A 5,903-nucleotide genomic window follows, 5' to 3' on the forward strand; every position below is an offset into this window, starting at 1 on the left:
TAAACGCAGTATGTAGGGTATATGTACCATTCCTTGGCCTAATTTGCAAGCCGCCTTGACAATGTTGACCATAACTCATGAATTAATAGCACTAGGAATAATATGTTGAGCCTATTACACACTCTAGGCAATGCATGTTTCACCATTTGGAAGTAAACTAACGTAAATATTTAAGAATTTACTTAAAGAAGTTGAAAAGATTCGATTCGATGGTATGCAACGTTGGTCTATGGTACAAAAAAATGGCCTATTAGTGGATACAACGTTGGCCTATTGCTTTCTACGCACTAGAACCACTAATTATCTCATTTTTCAATATTTCTGCTGAAGTATTGTCTTTCTTTGTTCACCAATCTTACTTTTAAATTACATTTTCGGAGCAAAATTTTCAAAAAACTATAAATAAATCACTTAAACTAAAGTTCTTTCTTAATTTAGTAACGAAAACAACGCAACCCTATTAATGTGTTATATTTTTACAGTCACCGCACACAAAATTTTTCTTCCTGTTCGTTCTTTCTGGTTCTTACGCAAACAATGTGGTGACGTCATTTTATCGGTGTTTTTGACGTCACTTTACTGATGGGCCAAGATTTGGGTACATAGTAAAAAAAATGTCCTCAATATTCGGCCCACATTCAATATGTGAAATAGTTATTATTCGTTGAAAACAAATACACAACTTCAAAATAGCGTCTTTGACGGTCGCAACAAATGTTCATTTATTGAAAAGTCAATTCGAAATGTTCCAGAATCATGCCATTTATGATCATGTGTATAGACTACCCACTAAGCCGAAAAACCATGACGTCTACAAAAGCTAAACAAAGTGACATTTTCATTCAATGTTAATGCTCCAAAGTGTTAAAATTGAAACGAAATGTTACAGTTGTTTGGCGTATAGCTTTTCCGATATCCAGTTATGCGTGTTTGTTTGAGTTTTTGGTTTACGTTGAGATAGGCCGAACGAGGGGACTATGCCAACGAAGCATCCCGATACCCTATTCAAAGTTCTCGTGCCAGCGAAATAATCCTCGAGTTTAAAGGTGTCGAGGTGAGGGCTCTAAGAGCTGATGCGACTCTGGAAATTGTTCACCCAGTCGAGATCACGGATGCGGAAAAGCTCGTCACGAAACTGCGGTAACAGTGCGAGGTGCAGGTGGTCACCGCAGCGTTTCGGATACAGGAAAGGGCCTTGGTTCAGCTACCTGTGGCGGACGCTAACAAGTACGTTAAAGTAGGCAAGCTCAAGCTGGGCAGAGCATACGTGAGTCACCGAAGGCTTGCTTCAGGTGTCTTGAAGCGGAACACAAGCTGCGAATCAGCCGTGTAGTTACTTACCTTACCTATCAGGCTTAGGCCGGGGTGGCCTCTGCTGTACATAGTAGCCGTCTCCATTCCACTCGGTCCATGGCTGTTTGTCTCCAGTTCCGCACTCTGCGTAGGGTCCGCAGATCGTCCTCCACTTGTTCGACCCACCTAGCTCGCTGCGCTCCACGTCTTCTTGTACCGGTCGGTTGACTCTCGAGAACCATTTTAGTCGGGTTGCTATCCGACATCCTGATGACGTGACCCGCCCACCGTAGCCTCCTGATTTTCGCGGTATGGACGATGGTTGGTTCTCTCAGCAGCTGATGCAGCTCGTGGATCATTCGCCTTCTCCAAGTCCCGTCTTCCATCTGCAATCCGCCGTAGATGGTACGCAACAGCTTCCGTTCGAAAACTCCAAGGGCGCGTTGGTCCTCTGCACGTAGGGTCCATGTTTCGTGCCCATAGAGGACGACCGGTCTAATCAGCGTTTTGTAGATGGTTAACTTCGTGTTACGGCAAACTTTATTCGATCGTAGAGTTCTGCGGAGTTCAAAGTAAGCACGATTTCCTGCCACAATGCGCCTCTGAATTTCTCTGCTGGTGTCGTCGGCGGTCACCAGTGAGCCCAAGTACACGAATTCTTCAACCGCCTCGATTTCATCACCGTCGATTTAAATTCGGGGTGGCGGGCGCGCTGATTACTCCCTGGATCCCTTTGCCATCATGTTCTTTGTCTTCGTCACATTGATGACTAATCCGATTCGTCTGGCTTCACTCTTTAGTCGGATGTACGTTTCCGCCATCGTCTCAAATTTACGAGCAATAATATCAATATCATCTGCGAAACCAAGCAGCTGAACGGACTTCGTGAAAATCCTTCCACTCGTGTTAATCCCCGCTCTCCTTATTACACCTTCTAACGCAATGTTGAACAGCAAGCACGAAAGACCATCACCTTGCCGTAACCCTGTACGAGATTCGAAGGGACTCGAGAGTGTCCCTGATACTCGAACTGCGCACATCACTCTATCCATCGTCGCCTTGATCAATCGTATCAGTTTATCCGGGAATCCGTATTCCTGCATAATCTGCCATAGCTGTTCTCGATCGATTGTATCATACGCCGATTTGAAATCGATGAACAAGTGATGTGTGGGCACGTTGTATTCGCGGCATTTCTGCAACACCTGGCGGATGGCGAACATCTGGTCCGTTGTAGCGCGTTCACCCATAAATCCAGCCTGATATTGCCCCACGAACTCTCTTGCAATCGGTGATAGTCGGCGGCATAAAATTTGAGAGAGTATCTTGTAGGCAGCGTTCAGTAGTGTGATCGCGCGGTAGTTCCCGCAATCCAACTTGTCGCCCTTTTTGTAGATGGGACACACGATACCTTCCATCCATTCCTCCGGCAGTACTTCCTCCTCCCAAATCTTGGTAATGACCCATTGTAGTGCTCTCACCAGTGCTTCTCCACCGTATTTTAGAAGCTCGCTTGGTAGTTGATCTGCCCCAGCGGCTTTGTTGTTTTTCAACCGGCCAACCTCCTCCTCAATCTCTTGGAGGTCAGGAACTGGAAGTCTTTCGTCCTGTGCACATACTCCTAGATCTGTTACCACGCCACCTTCGGTACTTGCAACGTCGCCATTGAGGTGCTCATCGTAATGCTGCCGCCACCTCTCGACCACACGCTAAGAAAAAGTTACTCTAAAATGAGTAAGATTCACACAAAACTGAGCTAAACTGGAACAGCTCAAAAAATGAGTAAAATACATTTCCAGCGATAGCGCTGGCCCAAGTGCAAAAATCCAACCAATTTAGGCCCTATAATATTCTTCACATCAGCAAGAATATTATACAACTTAAACTGATGAGATTTTCGTACTCGGGCCAGCGCTATCGCTGGAAATAAAATTTACTCATTTTTGAGTTGTCCCACTTTAGCTCCAAAATGAGTGAGTTTTCTGACCGTGCACCTCACGCTCGCTCGTGAGAATATTCCCGTGATTATCTCGGCATATGTCGGCTAAACTGTAGCTAAAACTGGAGTCATTTGACAATCATCGGGGAGGGCTGACCTCTCGCTTAAATAAGCCGGCATTTGCGGAGCTATTGCTTCTGGAGGATCACACGGACGATCTGTCTAGCGATAATCTAGTGGACCCTGAGCCGTGCATTCGACGCCGCAATGCCAAGATGATTCCTAGCCAGGAATGGACGGAAACCGGTATTCTGGTGGTGTCCAGAAATCGCAGAACTCCGCCCATATTGTCTCAGAGCTAGGAGCAGTATGCAAAGTGCTCGCACCGATGAGAGTAGAATGGTGTGAAGTGAGGCCTACAGGGTGACTATACTGGAATAAAATTGAAAATATTAAGGCGCGTAAACGGGCGTGCTTCGATAATCTCTGTCAGGCAGCCAGCAAAACCCCAGTAGTGATGTTTACAGGGCAGTAATGGCCAAAACATTGCTGCCATGGCACCACAACATAAGACCATGGACCCCGTCTTTATAGCCAAACCGGCTTAAGCGAGATTGCCCCGTCTGACGAATGACGAACTCATCGCAATAGCGAAGCTGCTCAAGTTAAACGAGGTTCCGGGTCCGGATGGTATTCCGACAGTAGCCACCAAGACTGTCATCGAGGCTGGCCCTGACATGTTCAGAATGACTAGAAACGGATTATTTTATCGAGGCTAACGGTCTATACCGAGAAATCAGATGACTCTGGACTATAGGATGATCATTTCGGCTTCCGGAAGGGTACTCCGACGATGGAAGCTATAAGAGCTGAAATCAAAACGGCGTCTGCTGGACCACCATCGAGTGTGCCATTGTGCCATACACCTTCCAGGCGTTCTGGATAGCCTATGTCGGAGGGCTACTTTCAGAATATGGTGCTAATCTAAGACACCGAAGAAGGACAGAGGAGCTACAACATCACAACGGGGTATCACAGGGGTTTATTCTATAGAACGTGGCGTATGATGGTTTATTGAGGCCCACACTTCCACCGGACTGGATTTGCCGATGATCAGAAGGCCGGATCCAAAGGCACGTTATCCTCCATTTGGGACATTTGTGCTTTGCCGATGATAAAATTCTCGTTAGCTTTGGGGCTCGTTGGGATTGGCTTTCTGCGTCTTCGAAGTCGAACATCAGTAAGGACCTTAAGTAAACCCTGCTGAGACTTTGAAAGTCAACAGTGGCAGCCAAGCACGACCTTATAAAATATTGGCAACTGCGGCAGCAGCAGAGCCTGTGTAGCTTAAGGTGCCAAAGTCTACTCACATGGAGACCTTCGTATTCGTGGGTAGCTCTAAGGGTACGCTGGACACGAGGTTAGTTAGGAGCTACTAGGTGACGCCCGCAAGAAAGTCGGACTCCGGCTGCGCCTGAACAGGTCTGCCTGTCCCAGATCGAAGACAGCAGGTGATTACAGCCATGTGTAGGTAGAACCTCTGAAAATCAACTGAAACCTCTTGAAATGTTCCAAAAAACACTAAATTCCCTTCGGATCCCATGAAACCTACCTGAGTCCCTCAGGCACTACTGAAAACGCACTTGTAACGTCTCCAAAACTATCTGAAAATCCTCCAAAACTTCATAAAATACCGCAGAAAGTCCCCTCGGACCCCATGTAGCGTACCTGAGACCCTTCAGAACCCCCTGAAGCCCATACTCTCCTGAAACTCCAGTGAAAGTCCTCTGAAACTCCGCATGACCCCCTTTAAATCTTCTAGGGAATCGCGCCACTTGGGCGGTGGCTTCTATTTTCGTCTGTTTTCCACTATAACTCAGTCAAATTTGAACCAATTTACACAATTTTTGGAATGCAGTGAGATAGGTATAGTATCTACCCGTGTACAACATTCCAAGTCAATTGGTTTAAAATTGACTGAGTTATAGTGGAAAACAGACGAATATAGAAGCCACCGCCCAAGTAGCGCGATACCATAGTCAATTTCGAAAGGAAACCCCTTCTTAAACTTCTCTGCAACCTTGTACTCACTTTAAGGTAATAAACTGCATCCATTTGGGTAATCGGGTGATGAATCCATTAAGGTAAAAATTCTATTTAGGCAGTCCCGACTCATTACCTAAATGGAGATTTGGGTGTACTGTATAAAGCTCACGCAATAATAGAGAAGGCAAAAGCTATCCTGCTATGTTGCTCCGGAAGGAACAAAAAGCAAGGGATACACAAGAAAAAGCTTTTTATTCTTCAAAAAATGGTCCAGAAACTACTGAAGCAAACTTCTTTATCTGTTTGTACATTCCATACAGTACTTGTGTGCGTGCATCATCATTCGCAGTTTGTTCGAGTTCCATAGTCGAGCAGTTCAGTGGTGGATCTTTGTATCCAGATACTGTTTTTGTTACGCATGTATGCGATAACCGAGCATGAGCGTTTGCGCACCATCCAACGTGCACGTTTTGCGCCTATGCCGTGCACGTTTCGTGCACAAAACGCCGTGTACTAAAACGCTCATATATCCCAGTTTTGGGTGTTTGGGTTTCTGAAAAATGAACAACAATGAACTAGAACATTTTCACAAAACTCATGTTTCCTTTATTTCTTATCGTTACAG

At 45.6% G+C, this 5,903-nt stretch overlaps 1 protein-coding gene across 2 annotated transcripts in view; it reads left to right on the forward strand.

Moving 5' to 3' along the window:
* Positions 1-5,903, forward strand: part of LOC109431926 (synaptotagmin-4) — a 77,220-nt gene that overhangs the window by 59,001 nt on the left and 12,316 nt on the right. The gene's annotated exons all lie outside the window — the stretch shown is intronic.

This window comes from Aedes albopictus, chromosome 3 (assembly GCF_035046485.1).
Source record: "Aedes albopictus strain Foshan chromosome 3, AalbF5, whole genome shotgun sequence".
Taxonomy (NCBI): domain Eukaryota; kingdom Metazoa; phylum Arthropoda; class Insecta; order Diptera; family Culicidae; genus Aedes; species Aedes albopictus.